Source organism: Hyperolius riggenbachi, chromosome 3, assembly GCF_040937935.1.
Source record: "Hyperolius riggenbachi isolate aHypRig1 chromosome 3, aHypRig1.pri, whole genome shotgun sequence".
Classification (NCBI taxonomy): domain Eukaryota; kingdom Metazoa; phylum Chordata; class Amphibia; order Anura; family Hyperoliidae; genus Hyperolius; species Hyperolius riggenbachi.
In genome coordinates, this window is record NC_090648.1 from 265,967,489 (window position 1) to 265,987,907 (window position 20,419).

General features: G+C 45.7%; 1 long non-coding RNA gene across 1 annotated transcript; it reads left to right on the top strand.

Annotated features, from left to right (window-relative positions):
- The first annotated feature begins 3,706 nt into the window (after positions 1–3,706).
- LOC137561395 (uncharacterized) lies at positions 3,707–20,039 on the top strand. Its single transcript, XR_011029997.1, has 3 exons — positions 3,707–3,784; positions 18,857–18,922; positions 19,628–20,039. It is a non-coding gene; the product is annotated as an uncharacterized lncRNA (long non-coding RNA).
- Positions 20,040–20,419: the final 380 nt, after the last annotated feature.

Consider the following 20,419-nt stretch of genomic DNA (forward strand, 5'->3'; position numbering starts at 1 on the left):
CAAATTGTAGCCTCTTTGCCATTTGTAGTGGTAGATGGTACCTGGTGAGGTCTTCTGCTGTTGTAGCCCATCCGTCTCAAGGTTGTGCATGTTGTGGCTTCACAAATGCTTTGCTGCATACCTCGGTTGTAACGAGTGGTTATTTCAGTCAATGTTGCTCTTCTATCAGTTTGAATTAGTCGGCCCATTCTCCTCTGACTTCTAGCATCAACAAGGCATTTTCGCCCACAGGACTGCCGCATACTGGATGTTTTTCCCTTTTCACACCATCCTTTGTAAACCCTAGAAATGGTTGTGCGTGAAAATCCCAGTAACTGAGCAGATTATGAAATACTCAGACCGGCCCATCTGGCACCAACAACCATGCCACGCTCAAAATTGGTTAAATCGCCTTTCTTTCCCATTCTGGCATTCAGTTTGGACTTCAGGAGATTTTCTTGACCAGGACCACACCCCTAAATGCATTGAAGCAACTGGCGTGTGATTGGTTGATTAGATAATGGCATTAAGGAGAAATTGAACAGGTGTTCCTAATAATCCTTTAGGTGAGTGTATACAGCCCATAACTGTTTCCCTGACTAGACACTGCCAGGTGTGGTCCACTCTCCCTCTCATGGTCCTAGGCTTATCCAATCTCATAAAAATGTTACACCTGCCTAAAAAACTTTATCTTCAGGCAGTCCCCCATATGGATCCCCAAAAGGATCTTTAGTCAGATAGATCAAATTATTACACATTTCCATGGGGCTTATTGTTTGTCTTGCCTTCCCGTGCCACCTTACAACTCCATGCTAATTCTGGAGGCTTCACCCAACCAAATCTTAAATTTTACTTCGGGGTGTTGGTATTAGTGACAGTGCACTGGTGGTTTGTGCAAGATGAGAGAAACACAGTGTCAACTCTTGAGGCGGCGGTTGTGAGTTCTGATGAAGGATTGATGTTGCTGCCATTTAGGGGTATACAGAGGTATCATAATTTGCCAGCTACCATGAAGATGACTATTAAAGTATAGGAGATAGCAAGGAAATAGTTTATTAAAGAAAACCTGTACTGATAAAAACCTCCCCTGGGGGGTACTCACCTGGGGTGGGGGAAGCCTCCGGATCCTATTGAGGCTTCCCCCGTCCTCCTCGGTCCCACAGCGGCAGAGATCAAGCTCCCCGTAAAGCGGGGATGTAAATATTTACCTTCCTAGCTCCAGCGCAGGCGCAGTAGGTGGAAATAGCCGATCGCTGTCGGGCTGCTCTACTGCTCAGGCGCAAATCGCCTGCGCAGTAGAGCGGACACAACTGAAATCGGCTATTTTCGCCTATCTCCGTGCAGAAAGACACAACAGCGCCTCCGTTGGAGCCAGGAAAGGTAAATAAATCGGCGCTTATCAGCACTTGTCAGGCTTGTCGAGGGAGGATTCCGGGACATTTCGGGGGAGCCAGCGCTGGACTGCCTGCAGCTACAGGAGAGGGGGAAGCCTCATTGGGACCCTGAAGCTTCCCCCTCCCAAGGTGAGTACCCCCCAGGGGAACTTTTTTTTGTTACAGGGTCTCTTTAAGGAAGACCATTATTCCCCTCTCACACCAATCTGGGGAAATCCCAATATCCCTTATTTCCAAAGTGGTATTAAGTGGTTACAGCATTTGGCTCCCGACTGTAAATTGATTTCCTTACAGGACCACTATTGCAAAAAATTGTAACATTTTAAGTACATGTAAACACATAAATAAGAAGTATGTTTCTTACAGAGTAAAATGATTCATAAACTACCTTTCTTCTATGTTGCTGTCACTTACAGTAGGTAGTAGAAATCTGACAGAACCGACACCTTCCAGGACAAAGGTGATATTGTGAAATATGTTATGTTTTAAAGGAAACTGATCATCCTGCATTGTATCCAGCAACAATCACCAACAATAGGAGGTTGGGTCACGTTGGTTAACTTCTCCCTATAGATAACTTGCATATATGCAAAGAAACTGTCCTACTATGTTCAACAGGGTGTGGACCCCACAGATAAAATGTCTTACTGATCACTGACTCTGAATCAGACCTCAGAAGCAACCTTGACCCTATGTTTGACTTTTAATTATATGGTTGGGGCCTCTACGCAAAATTCAATAAAACTTATTTGTAAAAAAAAAAATATTTAGGTATTTTACAGCTGGCGATTAAGTAATGGGATAGACACTGACAAAGGTGGCTATTAACAGTCAGCCGAAACAGAATCTGGATTGGCAGAGCCCACATATTTTGAACTTGAATGTAGTTGACAGGTGCAGAGCCTCTGAAAGCAGGACCAGTACTGGCGGAGTTCAAATAAGTGCAGACACATGCATTATATAAAAAAAGGTCAATTATCTCAAAATCATGTTCCAATGGCAATTTCAAGTATACGGTACATGGCCAGAATGCTCCTGGCCTTGGCTGCTGTGCACAGCTGGATGGGAGCATAAGATTACAAGGAGCGCGAGTGGACAGAGCATGCGCTGAAAAATTGTACCATTAATGACTGCGTCCGATAAAGATTGCCTCAGCTGAGAATCTAGCATGTGTACATCAGCCTCCCAAAGTTGCTTACTGATCCGGCATGCCCCGAGTGCATTGTTCTACCCAATTACCTTGCCCACCGGAAGCTGCTCGGTTGTGCACACCTCATTATCTCTCCGTCCCAATCGCAACAGGTGTTTTTAGCCTGCAGGCTAGTGATGCATCTGTACAGCATTGAGTCCCATACTGTCATCATGGGATTGTGCCCCGATCCATGCAACAGTAATCTAGTGCGTACATAGCCTTATGGCTTGTAAACACCAGGTGCATGCGGTTTCAGATGGGGAACACATATTAGCATTTCTACTAATTTGTTTGCACATGTTGTGTACTTCAGACATACCTCTGTACTCCTTTTTAAGTAGAAATACACAAATACAATTACAAAAACCACACTAGAAAATGCATCAAAAACACATGCAAATACTTCAAAATGATGATGGTGATGATTTTTTTTTTTTTGGTAATGAGCCCATTGTGAATTAGCCAGTAGTTCTATTTTACAGTAGTTAAATGTTTTAAAATAAGGTAATATAGTTATTTAATTTATTTAAAACAAAAGTTAAAAAGAAGAATGTACATATTGGAGATGCTTTTACTATAAAATACCGGTAATGCAAGTATTTTAAGATAGTTGAAGCGCTGTTCAGCATCGCTTCAACTCAATACTTTAAATGGGGAACAGAAATACGAATATTGACACCAACATAAATTGTTTGATGCTTTTACTAAAGCACTGTGTCTTTATAGGCAATATATTAAGTATTTCAGACCAGAAGAACTTTTCACACTGGGATTTAGGAAGACCACTGCAGTCAGATGAAATACTGTATACTGTATGGTAGGTAGAGAATTTTGTATGGGTCTAATGGACTTGTCTACTATGCATTGTTTTACATATCTTACTTGATTTATTTTCTTAGTAACATTTCTATTCATTTGAAATTCAGCATGTTAACTCATATATCATATAAATTGCTTCTTCTAGTATTACATTGGATCTCTCATAGATATTAAGAATACATATGATACAAAGAAAGCGGAAGTACACTTAAAGCTTAGTCATAATCCCTTATGTCCTAGGCAGTATATGAATGTGCATATGAAATCCAGTGGCTTAAAAAGTGGGATTTTGCTCATGCTACCATGGTAACAGCTGCAGGTGCAAAGAGACACACTTCCTTGTATGAGACTCTCTATTTATTATTAATGGGGTCATGCAGGCTATGTCTTTATTATCAAGGTAGTAATGCCTAGATATATTATTACACATACTATGTGGTTACCGGTTATACTATAAAGAAAAAGAAACATAACGGAGAAAAATATTTTAAATGATGATACATCTTTTTTATTTTTATCTTCTTACATGGTAATCTATGGCATCCTGAGACAGAGCTCTTTTTTGCATAGGTTTATATGAGCATGATGAATGAAAGATATGTATTCTGCTCTAACACCATGGGCAGGTAAAAAAACAACACAGCTAATTTAAAGAGGAATGCCTTTCACAGCTGCTTTAACCCTGTGGCCCATATGCAATTCACTTTTTCTATTGCATTTTCTGAAGTTTTTTTTACCAGAGTACTCCACTAGCACTGCTGCTATTACGTCATTTAACGTAGTACCGGGCACGCTAGTGGAGTATCGGGGGCATCCTACGAACACATCATGTGGCAGTTAGAAGCATCGCACATAAGTAAGTGCAAACGCTAAGCTGAGTCTGACAGTACCGTGCGTAGCGTGCATGATACAATTAACCTGTGCTGTGTGTGGATGTTAGAATCTAGCCTAAAATGACCTATGTTGAAAGCATGTATGTATACACACACACACACACACACACACACAACTACCTACCCAATGACAAATCATATGGGCAGGGACCAGCATCAAGGCAGAAAAAGCTATTTAAAATGCATCCCAGGATGCTACCTTGCATGCCAATGTACATGGCTGCTCTTTCAAATTCTGTCTTTGATAGATGTAATGATCAAATACACTTTAAAATGTATCTGACAAAGGACCTTGTGTTCTCAAGAATGTTTTTTAATGCAAGCGTATATCAGTACAGCCACATAAATCAATCTGGGTTTCTATGGTTTGATTAGAATTGATCCTTAAATCTAGAATGTGCCATGTACTGTAATTAGCAAAGGCTAGGATGGGTAATTGTTTGCTTCTACTAGTTGGTTTAAATACAGTATATTTACATTAAAATCCAGCTCCAGGCAAAGGTCTAAATATAAAGCATAATCACTGTAGGTGATGCAACATCAATTACACAGCTATTCATTTACTAAACTCACAGCAACCACACTATGGCCCATATGCAATTTACTTTTTCACCTGAGTTTTCTCCTAGGTGATATTTTCACACTTTGTAAATAAAATGCTTTTTAAACCCCCAGCAAGCAAACAAATGCTTCAAAATAATTATGCCAGTCCTTTTTTGCCTACTTTTTGGTACTTTTTCCATTGCAGAGTGCTAAAAAATTATTTAAATCGAAGATGAAAAAATATCTCCTAGGAGAAAACTCAGGAGAAAAAATGAATTACCTTCGGGCCCATGAGTTTATAGAATGCAGGCAAGGGTTGCAAACTTTTGCCACTTAACCTCCCTGGCGGTATGATTCCTTATGATTTTAGGGTCTAAAAGCGGTACAATTTTTTCATGTGCTTTTATGATGAAAAAAATCATACCACGAGAGAGTCTGCAGCAGCCCCAGCACTTACTCACCTCGCTGGGCTCCAGCTCTGCAGTTTTCCCTCCATCCTCCGGGAGGGCGCTATAACCCTATAGTGAGATTGCCGGCTGTCGTGATGACAACAGACGGCGATCACACCAGGGGGAAGCAGAGCTTGGGAGGAGTGGAAGAAGAATGGTGGCTGACATCGAGAACCCCTGGGAGGTGAGTTGAAAGCCTGCTGCGTGCATTGCTCTGCATAGAACCTCCGGTGGCTACCCCAAGTGTAGTTTGGGGTTGCCGCTTTGAGATGCAATTTTCCGCCCCGACTGTAGCTTGGGGGTTACTGCCAAGGAGGTTAATAGGTTTTTTTTTAGTTAAGGAGAGCTTTAGTACATCCTAGGTATCGGCATGATCTTATGAACAGCTGCATTTAGCTGTCCACATTATGTTCAAGCTTTTAAAGGAAACCTAAAACAAAACAAAGTTTGAATTACCTAGGGCTTCTACCAGTTCTATGCAGCCGTCCTGTGCCCCCGTCATCACTTCACAATGTTGTTGTCACCTGCAGTGCCCCCTTTTAATCTGGATGCATGGCCCTGGTCTGCGTGCCTCCTGATCGCGCTGGGATAGGAGCTGGGATAGGAGCGCTCTGCACATGCACAGTATGGGAAGATCCACTGCACATTAGTGATGCTCAAATACCCCTTTTTAAAATTCGAGTTTGGTCGAATTCGAATAGTAAATTATTCGAGGTCAGTCGAATATTCGAGTCGAATAATTTTTACTATTCGATTCGACCTTGGACTTCGAGCTCACTATTCGAGTCGGTATTCGAGCTCATTATTCGAGCTGACTATTCGAATTGGCCTTAAATAGCTTCCAACACTTGTTTTGAGGGTGAATGATGCAAGAAACATCTTTTTTTCCAAGTAACAACAGCAAGTGATTATGTGGGGATGTTCCTTTAAAAAAAAAGGTGAAAAGAGAAGTTGTGTCCAGAATTTTGTTCAGTACTGTATATACTTCTTCTTCTTCTTCTTCTTTATCTTCTATCTTCTTCTTCTTCTATATCTTCTTCTTCTATATCTTCTTCTTCTATATCTTCTTCTCCTTCTATATTGTCTCCTTCTTCTTCTTCTTCTTCATCATCTTCTTCTTCATCTTCTTCATCATCATCTTCTTCTTCTTCATCATCTTCTTCTTCTTCATCTTCTTCTTCTTCTTCATCTTCTTCATCTTCTTCTTCTTCATCTTCTTCTTCATCTTCTTCTTCATCTTCTTCTTCTTCATCTTCTTCTTCTTCATCTTCTTCTTCTTCATCTTCTTCTTCTTCTTCATCTTCTTCATCTTCTTCTTCATCTTCTTCTTCATCTTCTTCATCTTCTTCATCTTCTTCATCATCTTCTTCTTCTTCTTCTTCTTCTTCTTCTTCTTCTCCTTCTTCTTCTCCTTCTTCTTCTTTTTCTTCTTTTTCATCTTCTTCTTCTTCATCTTCTTCTCCTTCTCCTTCTTCTTCTTCTTCTTCTTCATCTTCTTCTTCTTCATCTTCTTCTTCTTCATCTTCTTCTATATCGTCTTCTTCTTCACTTATTTCTCTTTTCAATTTTTTTTTTAAAGAAATGCAGCTATTTTTGAGCGTAACAAATAGCTGGTGGCGCACGCATGTTGGAAGCGCCATTGTATGTGCTCCCTGGCAGTGGAAACACACAGACAGCAGGAGGTAAATTCAGCAGCAGGAGGAGGAGGATGAGTGTGTGGCAGCAGGCAGTCAATGAGGCAGGCAGCGTGACATAATAGCCCTGGTACCTAGCGGTGATACCAGGGCTGTAAATAAACACAGCAGGCAGGAGGTCCCAGACAGCGGTCGTGCAGCCCACATCGTGTCCAATACACAACTGGGACAACACAGTTTTCAACCCGGGCACCTCAGAAAAATTAAACCTTTTTTTTTTTTAATGGTTTTTTGGTTTTGTTTGTACAACCAATTACACAGATATATAGCTATTGTTTGACGTAAAAGCTGGTGGCAGAGTGGCAGCAGAATGTAATTCTGTGTACCCTAGCAGTGGGAAACACAGACCGACAGCAGCAGTAGCAGGAGGAATGGAGGAGTAATGTGAGCAGCTATTGTTTGACGTAATAGCTGGTGGCAGTGTGGCAGCAGAAGGTAATTCTGTGTACCCTGGCAGTGGGAAACACAGACAGACAGCAGCAGCAGGAGGAATGGAGGAGTAGTGTGAGTGTGGCAGCAGGCAGGCAGCGTGACATAATAGCCCTGGTACCTAGCGGTGATACCAGGGCTGTAAATAAACACAACAGGAGGTCCCAGACAGCGGTCGTGCAGCCCACATCGTGTCCAATACACAACTGGGACAACACAGTTTTCAACCCGGGCACCTCAGAAAAAATTAAACCTTTTTTTTTAATGGTTTTTTTGGTTTTGTTTGTACAACCAATTACACAGATATATAGCTATTGTTTGACGTAATAGCTGGTGGCAGTGTGGCAGCAGAAGGTAATTCTGTGTACCCTGGCAGTGGGAAACACAGACAGACAGCAGCAGCAGGAGGAATGGAGGAGTAGTGTGAGTGTGGCAGCAGGCAGGCAGCGTGACATAATAGCCCTGGTACCTAGCGGTGATAACAGGGCTGTAAATAAACACAACAGGAGGTCCCAGACAGCGGTCGTGCAGCCCACATCGTGTCCAATACACAACTGGGACAACAGTTTTCAACCCGGGCACCTCAGAAAAATTAAACCTTTTTTTTTTAATGGTTTTTTGGTTTTGTTTGTACAACCAATTACACAGATATATAGCTATTGTTTGACGTAATAGCTGGTGGCAGTGTGGCAGCAGAAGGTAATTCTGTGTACCCTGGCAGTGGGAAACACAGACAGACAGCAGCAGCAGGAGGAATGGAGGAGTAGTGTGAGTGTGGCAGCAGGCAGGCAGCGTGACATAATAGCCCTGGTACCTAGCGGTGATACCAGGGCTGTAAATAAACACAACAGGAGGTCCCAGACAGCGGTCGTGCAGCCCACATCATGTCCAATACACAACTGGGACAACACAGTTTTCAACCCGGGCACCTCAGAAAAATTAAACCTTTTTTTTTTTTTTTTAATGGTTTTTTGGTTTTGTTTGTACAACCAATTACACAGATATATAGCTATTGTTTGACGTAATAACTGGTGGCAGAGTGGCAGCAGAATGTAATTCTGTGTACCCTGGCAGTGGGAAACACAGACAGACAGCAGAAGGGCAGTACACAGCAGCCCACTGTAGGTGTAAAATGTGTGGCTGCAGGCGACGTAATAGTCAAACTGAACCAGGCTGGCTTAGTGAGCAGGAGCCAGGAGGTGGTAAAGGGTGGTAAGGCACATTAACGATGGTTCTTAGCCAGTTCATGTCCCCCTCTCGCCGACAACAGGGGCCAGGAACTCGCCTTCCACCCACGCCTGGTTCATCTTGAGAAACGTCAGTCTGTCAGACTTGTGAGACAGACGTGAGCGTTTCTCGGTGACCACGCCACCAGCTGCACTGAAGCAGCGCTCGGACAGCACGCTGGAAGGGGGGCAGGACAGCACTTCCAGGGCGTACTGCGCCAGCTCGCTCCAGATCTCCAGGCGCTTGACCCAATACTCCATGGGATCAACAGGGGCATCGCTGTCAAGCCCGCTGTAGGACCCCATGTAGTCAGCCACCATGCGGGTCAGGCGCTGGCTGTGACCGGAGGAGGATGCTGCTGCATCATGCACCTCCTCTCTAGTCACTGCTGCCGGAGCCTCTACAGTCCTGTAGAGCTCGTGGCTGAGAGACAGCAGGTCTGTGGGGCGCTTGCTGCTGGATGCAGGCACCTGCTGCTGCCTCTGTGCTGGCTGCTGGACAGTGGGGGTGGAAGGCTGGGGGAAGGCTTCCTCCAAGCGCTCAACAAGGGCCTGCTGTAAGCTCCTTATTTGTTGCGCTGGGTCTCCTCCTGCAGGCGGCAGGAACTGGCTCAACTTCCCCTTGAGGCGTGGGTCCAACATCATGCTGATCCAGATGTCCTCCCTCTGCTTCATCTGGATTACCCTGGGGTCCTTGCGCAGGCATGCCAGCATGTGCGCTGCCATTGGGAAGAGGTGGGCCACGTGTGCTGGCACATCGACGGCAGTGCTGTCCTCCTCATCCTCCTCCTCTGCCGCCTCATCCTCTCTCCACCCCCGCACCAACTCAGCTGCGCTGTGCTGATCCCCCTCATCAGCAGCAAGGTCAGGGACCTCCACCAAGTCCTCCTCCTCCTCCTCCCCCTCAGAGGTGGACTGTGCAGCTGCTTGCCGCTCCTGCTGGTCCAAGGCTGCCGCTCCCTGTTCCAGCAAAGCATCGAGGGCCCTGTTCAGCAGACAAACCAGGGGCACCCACTCGCAGACCATAGCATGGTCCCTGCTCACCATGTTAGTGGCCTGCAGAAAGGGAGCCAGCACTAAGCACACCTGCTGCATGTGCCTCTAGTCATCATCGGGGACGATGGACGGGATGTTGCTGGTCTTGTCCCTTCTCTGAGCGGCGGAAACAGTGGCCAGGGCAAGGTACTGGTTGACAGCGTGCTTCTGTTCAACCAGACGCTCCAACATCGCCAGGGTGGAGTTCCAGCGAGTCGGAACGTCAAGGATCAGCCGATGGCGTGGCAGCTCCAGCTCCTTTTGCACGTCTTCCAGGCTCGCACAGGCTGCAGCCGAGCGCCGGAAGTGACGCACAACGTTCCTTGCCGTTTCCAGCAGTTCGCCCATCCCCTGGTAGGTGCGCAAGAACTTTTGCACCACCAGGTTCAGCACGTGGGCAAGACAGGGGATGTGGGTCAGGTTTCCCCTGTCTATTGCGGCAACCAGATTGGCCCCATTGTCGGCCACCACCTCTCCGACTCTGAGGCCTCTGGGGGTCAGCCAAATCCTCTCCTGCTCCTGGAGTTTGGCCAACACATGGGTTGCCGTCAGCTTGGTCTTCCCAAGGCTGACCAAGTGCAGCAGCGCTTGGCAGTGGCGGGCCTTCACGCTGCTGCTGAGGCGGGGGGTTTGGCCAGGTGTGCCGGAGGATGGCAGAGGATCGGAGGAACCTGCTGCAGTTCCCCTGACCCTGCGGGGGGGGGGCACCACCCACTGTGTTGCTGCTGCTGTGCCCGCTGCTGCTCTCCCATCCTCACCCCCTTCCACCAAGCTGACCCAGTGGACAGTGAAAGACAGGTAGCGGCCTGTCCTGAAGCAGCTGCTCCAGGAGTCCATGGTGACGTGGACCCTTTCACCAACCGCGTGCTCCAGCCCTCGCTCCACATTGGCCATCACAAAGCGGTGCAGTGCAGGAATGGCCTTGCGGGCGAAGAAGTGTCTGCTGGGGAGCTGCCAGTCTGGGGCTGCACAAGCAAGCAGCGCACGCATGTCGCTCCCCTCCTGCACAAGCGTGTACGGCAGGAGTTGGGAGCACATGGCCCGTGCCAGCAAGCCGTTCAGCTGCCGCACGCGACGGCTGCTGGGAGGCAGAGCCCTAACCACCCCCTGGAAGGACTCGCTCAAAAGGCTCTGGCGTGGCCTTTTGCTGGCACGGGAATCAGCAGACACAGCAGAGGAGGCCACTGAGGACTGGCTGCCAGAACAGGCCTCAGTGTCGGCGGCAGGAGTTGCAGAGGGGGGAGGAGCAGTGCGTTTCCGCACTCCTGCTGGTGCTGCTGGAGGAGCAGGAGGGCGGGTGGCTGCTGTTGCTGCTGCTGCTGCTGCTGAAGGCTGTGCAGTGATGGGTGTGGTGCCACTGCCAGCACCAGATGCCTTCAGCCTCTGGAACTCCTCATGCTGGTGGAAATGTTTCGCAGCAAGGTGGTTGATGAGCGAGCTGGTGCTGAACTTTAAGGGGTCTGCACCTCTGCTCAACTTCCGCTGACAGTGGTTGCAAGTGGCGTACTTGCTGTACACTGTGGGCATGGTGAAAAAACGCCAGATTGGTGACAAAAACGACCCCCTACGGCATGGAACCGCTGCTGCCTGTCTCCCTGTGGTGGTTGGGGGGGGGGGGGGCTTGGGTGCGGCTGGTGGTGGTACTGGCAGATGCTGCTGCTGCTGCTGCTGCTGAGCCTGAGACACCAGCAGGCTGTGGGACCTGCCTACTGCTGCCAATGCTTGCAATGATGCGCCTCCTTGCAAGGCCCACAAGCGCATCCTCCTCCTCCTCCTCAGAGCTGCTGAGGACGACATCCCCTGGAGGTGGTGGCACCCAGTCTCTGTCACCGTGTCATCATCAGCCTCCCCCTCCTGAAACATGTCCTGCTGGGATGATGACCCCCCAAACTCCTCTCCTGATGCATGGATGGGCTGCTTGACTGTCGCCACAGTCTTGCTGTCCAATCCCTCATCCCCCAAAGTGCCCATCAGCATCTCCTCCTCCAAATCGCCAACAACAGCAGACAATTGACGCATCATGCCTGGGGTCAAAAGAGTGCTGAGTGACAGGTCGGCGACTGACGGTGAACTGGCCTCCTCCCCAGGCCCTGCTGGGCGGCTGCTGCGAACAGGGGTGGTGGTGGTGAGGGTGGAGGCCTCGGATGCAGAGCTGATGGCGGGCTGCTCATCCTCCGTCATCAGTTGCACCACAGTGTCTGCATCCTTTTCCTCAATGGGACGTTTCCGACCCGGCTGGAGGAAAATCGGAGCAGGTGCTACACGCTGCTGCTGCTGCTGTGTCTCTGCAGCGTGAGTTGCAGATGCTCCTGCTGGGCGGCGCCCAAGGCGTCCACGGCCAGTGGCTATGGGAGGAATGTTAGCCACTGACGCTGCTGCTGCTGCGGAACTGTGCATGGTGGCGCGGCCGCGCCCGCGGCTTGCCACAATGCTGCTCCCTCTCCTCCCGATTCCCTTGCTGCCCTTCCCCTTGCCCAAACCGCGCTGGCTGCCACTTCCAGACATCTTCGATGTTTTGGGCGTAAACACAAAAGTTTTTGAAAAGGGCGGGTGAAAAGTGGGGTACTTTAATGGAGTGGGTTGGTGGGTGAGGTGACTGAGTGAGTGTCCCGACTCCCTAGTACAGTAAGTAAGTAGTAACAGTCAGGAAGTACAACTAGCAGTTACAATAATCAGTAGTAATCACAAGGAAATAGAGTGTGTGTACATTACAGACAGTGAGTGCACGCACGCGCAAACACGCGCAGGAGCTGGCCTATGAACAGAGAGTGAGTGAGTGTCCCTAGTACAGTAAGTAAGTAGTAACAGTCAGGAAGTACAACTAGAAGTTACAATAATCAGTAGTAATCACAAGGAAATAGAGTGTGTGTACACTACAGACAGTGAGTGCACGCACGCGCACACACGTGCAGGAGCTAGCCTATGAACAGTGACTGAGTGAGTGTCCCTACTACAGTAAGTAAGTAGTAACTGTCAGGAAGTAGAATTTACAATAATCAATCAGTAATCAGAAGGAAATAGAGTGTGTGTACAGTACACAGACAGTGAGTGCACACACACACGCAGGAGCTAGTAGCCTATGAACAGTGACAGTGAGTGTCCTAGTACAGTTACAGTATATAACTATTCAGAAGGAAATAGAGTGTGTGTACAGTACACAGACAGTGAGTGCATGCACACGCAGGAGCTAGCCTATGAACAGTGACAGTCAGTGAGTGTCCTAGTACAGTTACAGTATATAACTATTCAGAAGGAAATAGAGTGTGTGTACAGTACACAGACAGTGAGTGAGTGCACGCACACACAGGAGCTAGCCTATGAACAGTGACAGTCAGTGAGTGTCCTAGTACAGTTACAGTATATAACTATTCAGAAGGAAATAGAGTGTGTGTACAGTACACAGACAGTGAGTGCACGCACACGCAGGAGCTAGCCTATGAACAGTGACAGTCAGTGAGTGTCCTAGTACAGTTACAGTATATAACTATTCAGAAGGAAATAGAGTGTGTGTACAGTACACAGACAGTGAGTGAGTGCACGCACACGCAGGAGCTAGCCTATGAACAGTGACAGTCAGTGAGTGTCCTAGTACAGTTACAGTATATAACTATTCAGAAGGAAATAGAGTGTGTGTACAGTACACAGACAGTGAGTGAGTGCACGCACACGCAGGAGCTAGCCTATGAACAGTGACAGTCAGTGAGTGTCCTAGTACAGTTACAGTATATAACTATTCAGAAGGAAATAGAGTGTGTGTACAGTACACAGACAGTGAGTGCACGCACACGCAGGAGCTAGTAGCCTATGAACAGTGACAGTCAGTGAGTGTCCTAGTACAGTTACAGTATATAACTATTCAGAAGGAAATAGAGTGTGTGTACACAGACAGTGAGTGCAAGCACACGCAGGAGCTAGTAGCCTATGAACAGTGACAGTGAGTGTCCTAGTACAGTTACAGTATATAACTATTCTGAAGGAAATAGAGTGTGTGTACACAGACAGTGAGTGCAAGCACACGCAGGAGCTAGTAGCCTATGAACAGTGACAGTGAGTGTCCTAGTACAGTTACAGTATATAACTACAATACAAAATACAATCACTAAGTAGTAAAGGACAGCAGAAATACTGTCTAATACTATCTAATACTGTCTAATACAGTCTAATACTAATGAGAAATAAACTAACAGAGGACAGGAGGACAGCTGCCCACACAGGCAGGCCCTGAGGCCTAAAGCTGTAAGCCTGCAGCAGCTGGCCTGTCTCTATGTAACACAAAAGCTACTAACTAAAATACAATGTCTATCTAACTAACAACAATATAGGTGTGTATAGGAGGTGTATGTGAGCAAAAACGCTAGGTAAATGACCACAATAGAGCTCTTGCTAAGCCAAAGCACAAAGGAGCAACTCTCTCTCTATGCAAGTCTCAGGCAAGGACGGAGAAACGGAACATGGCGGCCGCTATTTATAGGGTAGGGGCTGGCCAGGGTCCCCCTCTGTGATTGGCTGCCGTCAGAGGGCCTGGGAGCCCTCTGATTGGCTCTAAGGACATCAATCTGGGCTATGACGCTATTCGAGCTCGGTATTCGAGCTCGAATAGCGCCGTTTGCTCGAATAGCTCGAAAAGTGAATGGGCTATTCGCGTTTACTCGAATAGCCCATTCGAATAGCTGCAGCTATTCGGAGCTCGAATACCAAGCTCGAATAGCTGAAAAAGAGCTCGAATATTCGAGCTACTCGAATATTCGAGCTCTGCTGAGCACCACTGCTGCACATGCACAGAACGCTCCCAGTGATGGGAGCACAATCGAGGATGCGCATGGCGCAGTGTCCGTCAAACCGCTAAGTCTCTAGGCTGAAAGAAAAGGTGCTGTGGGGGACTGGACCATCGTACAATGATGGTGCAGGCACAGGGCGGCTGCAGGGGGGGGTTTGGGGGGGGGTTTGTTTTAGCTTAGTTTTTTTTTTTTCTTCCCTTTTTTTTTCTTTTCCCTTTTCTCCCCTTTTATATAATCTTTATTTTTCCCCAAAAATGTTTCTGTTTTAGCTTCATTTTAAGTTTGTTATTAGAAAACTGTACAGTCATAGAGAGTTGAGATTTAAACTGCAAAGGATCTTCCTAGTGAAGTGTACAGAGAGTTTACTGCAAGGTGAGGTAGGGTTAATGTTTGTAAATTATAATCACCAAGGGAAATTAAAAATGTGACTTAGGCCCAGTGCACACTGGGCGGATCCGCCGACCGCATCCGCTTGAAAATCCACGTGGCTAATGTATCTCTAAGGGCTGGTGCACACCGGCGGTTTGAGGCTTTTAGCAAGCCGCAAACGTGCCTCTTGCTGCACGTTTGCGGTTTGCTTAAAACCTCAAACCGCCGATGTGCACCAGCCCATAGAGATACATTAGCCACGCGGATGCGGCCGGCGGATCACATACAAAATCCGCTCGGTGTGCACCCGGCAAATATCGTCTCTCTGCTCCCAAAACCGCTAGCGTTTTGACGATCTGCTAGCAGTTTTGGTGTGCACTGGGCCATAGAGGAGACTAAGTCAAAAGTGCAACCCTTATTAGCAGTGAAAATTATAATCCTAGCAGAATTACTCTTTGAATGTGTACTATTATTAGAAAGCTGGTATATACAGACTTAGATACATTTTTCCTTGACTTTTATCTTTTCTTGTCCAAATATTTTGAAAAAAAAGATTAAATATTTATTTTAGCAACCGCTTTACAGTAGGATGTAAGAGGAGATCCACAAATGTATTTAATATTTAATTAGCCATTTTTTAATTACCACTATTCAGACTCTGTAGGATTTAAACTGGATCTGCATTACAAACACTGAGCATAACAGCCTAAGCTTCTGGGACATCAGCCTTTTTGTTGACTGTGAAATGCATCCATGTGCTACCACTGCAAATACCACTGCCTAATTAACTACATGTTCTTCCTGCTTTTCCAGACACATTATTACAACATTATTCATTTGTTTGTGCCTTCTCATTGTCATTGTGTCTCTATGTTTGCTGACTGGATTACTTTGATAATAACATAGTAGTGTATTAGATGTTGCTATTCCCATTTCTGTTGCCTTGAATTTTTGTATTTCTAGATTCAGCAATAAATACCACTTCCCTACCTTCTGCAGCCTTCCCCTCCCAGTAGACTATCAATTATGCTAGGTACACTTGGTGCAATTTTCTGACAAATTTACAGTCAGATCGATTATTTCCAACATGTCTGATCTGATTTCCGATCGATTTTCCATTGAAGTGAATGGAAAAAGGATGGGAAATCAGATCAGACATGTTTGAAATAATCGATCTGACAGTAAATCTGTCAGAAAATTGCATCGTGTGTACCTAGCATAACACTCTCTCTTTACTAGAAACTTTGTACATATCTTAATTACCAGGAAACATATGACAACTGCTCTTCCTTCTCAGCAGCAAATGCACACACTCCATGGAAGATGCATGGGCAGTTTGCCAGAACCATGTGACTCCACTACTTGCCAAACCACCTCCCGCCACTGTGCATAGCCATAGCTCTTTCTATGTTTTGATTGACAGTGTTGGCAAATGGCAGCTTGTTCTTGCCTCCCCTCACTCTCTTCTTACCTGGTCACATGGGGGTAACTACAAGGAAAATTGATAGCTAAGTAATCAACTTTGTTTCCTGGTTATTAAATAATTTTTTTAAGTTGGGTTTTGGAAAGTGAGAGTGTTACTGTACTGATAATTAATTGAGAGGAGGAGAAGGCTATAGGCATAATTAAAACTTTAGACAGGCTAGCGTCCAGGACCCCACCTACCACCATTATGTGAACAGAAAGAAATAGGCAGCGCTCCTAGTCAGGCTGCAAAGAAGCACTGCCTATTTCTTACTGTTCTTTAGAAAAATGTGTAGACCATTTATGGGCTAGCAGTCCAGTCCCAGGTTTTGACTATGTTTAATTGTCAATGTTCGGTCTCTTCCGAGAGGGCACACCATCATCGTGCTGTTTTTTAAGCCAACATCCTCCCTTGCTGCATCTGCTTTGAATGCAAGTTGTGTAATCTGCCCGTGTTTGGGCTCTGCACATCTATGCAGCTAGTCAATTCTGGTGCAGCGTATATTTGAAAGTGCTACCATTTCCTCCTGTTGTACCACCACTATGTGACCTATGAGCTACATTACCTGTAGGATGCTGCCACATTACTATGTCAAACTGAAGGTCACCTTGTAGTAAAGAGGAGATAGTATAATTGGTTCAGCCTGTGCTAGATTCAGTACTGCAGATCTCTACATTTAGGCCTAGTTCACATTGCATGCGTTGTCGTCCGTATTTCAGCAACACGTGCAGGAGGCAGACACACACGAACATCAGAAGTGCATAGACTGCACTGTCTTATGTTCACACTGCATGCGTTCTGTACCAGTACGGTGAGCGCATGCATGCTGCACGCATTTTTTAGCAAAACGCGCAGCTGACCCATTTACTACAGTGAATGGGATCAGCCACGCAACGCATGGAAGCGCAGATGGCAGTGCGATCGTACATGTTGTGTTCCGATTGCGCGCCCATCTGCCTGTGACAATGTGAACGAGGCCTTACTGTGCCTTTAAATTTGCTGACTGAATTTACCCTACAGACCATTTAAATAGCAGCTGCTGCTTGGTGTGTAAGCATTACCTTCTATTGTATTGTGTGCATGTAAAGGGTAAGGTTAGGCATCTGTAAAGGTGGCCATACACTTATAGATTTGCAGCAGATTCGACCATAAGATAGATTTCTGTCAGATGCCTGTCAAGTCGAATCTGACAGGAATCTATCTGATGTGTGCCACACACTAGGAACAGATTTCCAATAGATTTCAGAATGAAATCTATTAGCAATCTATTGAAAATCGATCTAAATGCATAATTGCACCATTAGATCCAATGCAACTCTATGGGCCATCAATCTGCTGCCAGCAGCAGATCGACCTAGATTTTCCATCCTGTCAGATAGATCAAATCGATCGAAATTGATCAAAATCGATCGATGGCTGAAATCGACCGTTGTATGGGCCCCTTAAAAAGATAATATTGGCGGGAGAGTAGCATAAGGTATTGGGATTTAGATTTTAGTGATAATGGCGTTGGTTAGAATGAAAGGACCACTTCAGTGAAAAAGTAAGCAGAAGTACTTAAGTGAAAAGGTGAAAAAAAGTAAATCGATACATTGCAAAGTGAGAAGTTGCAAAAAAGAGAGATCAAGAAATGATTGATATTTGCTATGCAATTTGTTCATATTGTTTTATCCTCAATCAGCCTGCACATAATCATCTTTACTACTGGGAGACATGAAAAAAAACAGACCGCACAAACTGCACAGAGGGAGATACTGGTTGCTTGGCAGTTGGAAACAGCTGTCATTTCCCACAATGCAACAAGGTTTACAGACAGGAAAGTGTCAGGACCCAGAGGGTTATTGTCATCATAGAATATTATCATCACACAATATGAGCCATACAGTATGCCTTGATGATCTAAAAGGTAAAGATTTCTCATGGGAAAAGGGGTAGCAGCTACTGCTTGGGATGAAGTTGCAGCCTAGGCCGGTGGTGGAAGGAGGGTGATGGAAGAGTTTATTCCATCATCCCTCTTCCACCACCGGATGGCACTGCAATGCTGACACCATCCCCTGGGTTACGTTCACATGTCATATCATGTGATTGGAACTCAGAAGAGGATGCCGGGAGTGCAAAGCTGCGGGTGAATCAAGAGGAGAAGGTGATACAGGCTCCCAGAACAGGTAAACATAAAAAAGCTCCCTTCTCCGTGCTTCATAGCTGCATTAGTCCGACGACCAAAATGGGCCCATCTGGAGTGTAGGCCACTCCTTGCCTCTCAACTTTGCTGGGCTCCATAGTCTAAAACCGGGTCCCCATGGTCAGCTTTCCAATGTAGACTTATTATTGTATCTGTACTTCGGCTCTCCATATTCTACATAGAATTCCATTGAGCATCTCTCCCTTAGTCTGTGTAGGTTTTGGCCATTAGTATGCTGCCATAGATGCTCCAGGGGGGCCATAAAAATTACATTACTCACTTTAGTCAGTAATCTTCCTTTCCTGGTGCAAATGTATGGGAGCCTATGGGCCCACCCAATTAATGCTGGTTATGTCTAGTGTTGAAGAATATTGAGGTGAGGTGCTTTAACGCCTTGCATTTATTTAAGGTGGTCCTACTGGGGCAATGAGGAGCTGAAGCATTGAAAATGCACAAAAAAATGGTAGAGACTAAGGTGAGTAGTACAATATTCCTGTTTGTCAGAAAGTAAAGAGGATATTTAGAGGTAAAAAAAAGCATAAAACTTAAGGAAAACCCAGTACTTACCTAGTAAAAGTAATTTTTCTCTATGGCTTTTGCCCCTGGATCTTTCTGGCTGTGAGTGTCAATGACAAGGAAGCAGCTGAGCTGATGTTCCATGCTTGCCCTAACCTCAAGGGATTATGCTCCTTGCCTTCCTCCCTTACGCAAATGATTCCACTCCCAGCTTGAAAGTGACCACGCAATGCTCATAAGGACATCATCAAGTGTGTGCATGAAGGAGAAAAAGCCAGGAAACCACTATACACATGTGAGTGTGGGCTTCAACAAGCAAGAAGGAAGACAGGCTTACAATAACAAAAGGCGAATTCTCTTTTAAATTATACAAGAAAAGGAATTACGGTAATCTAAGTTAGTGACCTGGGGATGACTGGCACACTTTTAATAAATGTTACATGCATTTCATACTTTATATTTATTTGTTTCTTTGAGGTTTGCCAGTTCTAAAATTGAGCACTAGTTTTCATCATTATGGATATTTAATTAGGCTCTCTGGGTAAACACTGCTGGAGGCGTGACATGTCTCTTGTGGCTCACTGAATTTATATGCATACTCTGTACTATACTATTTCAAGCTGATGCTTCATAAGATAATTATTAAAATTATTTATCTTTCTAGATGTTACACATTGCAGGTGCCTTTACTATGGACCATGCTAACCTAGAATCTGTGTCCTACCAGCCAGTCCATATCAACAGAAGATCACTGTAACTTTGGCACAGCCAAAGAGTTTGGGTTGTTTTAGACCAACTGCCAAAGGAACATGTGGGATTACCTTGGCTGCGGAGTCTAAAAGCCTCCTCTGATCACCAGTCTTCGCCAGATCAAGCAACCTACAAAAAATCATGGACTGGGGCTCCCGGTGGGAACCAGATACATTGCTGCAAATGATTTCCAAATATGGGTCCCCAGGATTCCCTTCCAAAGACGGCAGCTCTGTACTGCCACCTTGTAAGGATCTGTGCATGCTGATCCTTATCAAGACAAAACAGGAATAAGAGATCACTTGTGAAGAAATACTGAGGTCTGCACAAATTGGATTTAAATGTGAATAAATGTGTTTATTTACAAAAGTGCAAGTTAACATATATACGCACACAAGCAATATGCATGCAATCATACAATGACAACGGTGCACCGATATCACCCTGACTAACTAACTAATATTTACAACAAATATGCAAGACACTGTTCACACAATATATACACAGCAACAGCACACAGGAACACGGATCACACGATATATGTACACTGGCAATTATGCAGCGGCAATGATAATGCAATGGGCTTGATTCACAAAGCCGTGCTAATTGTTTAGGCATGATAAAATAAACTCGTGCGCAAAGTTTTGCGCGTAAACTTTTACGTGCGTAGACTTTTATGCGCGCAAAGTTTACGTGCGTAACGCCA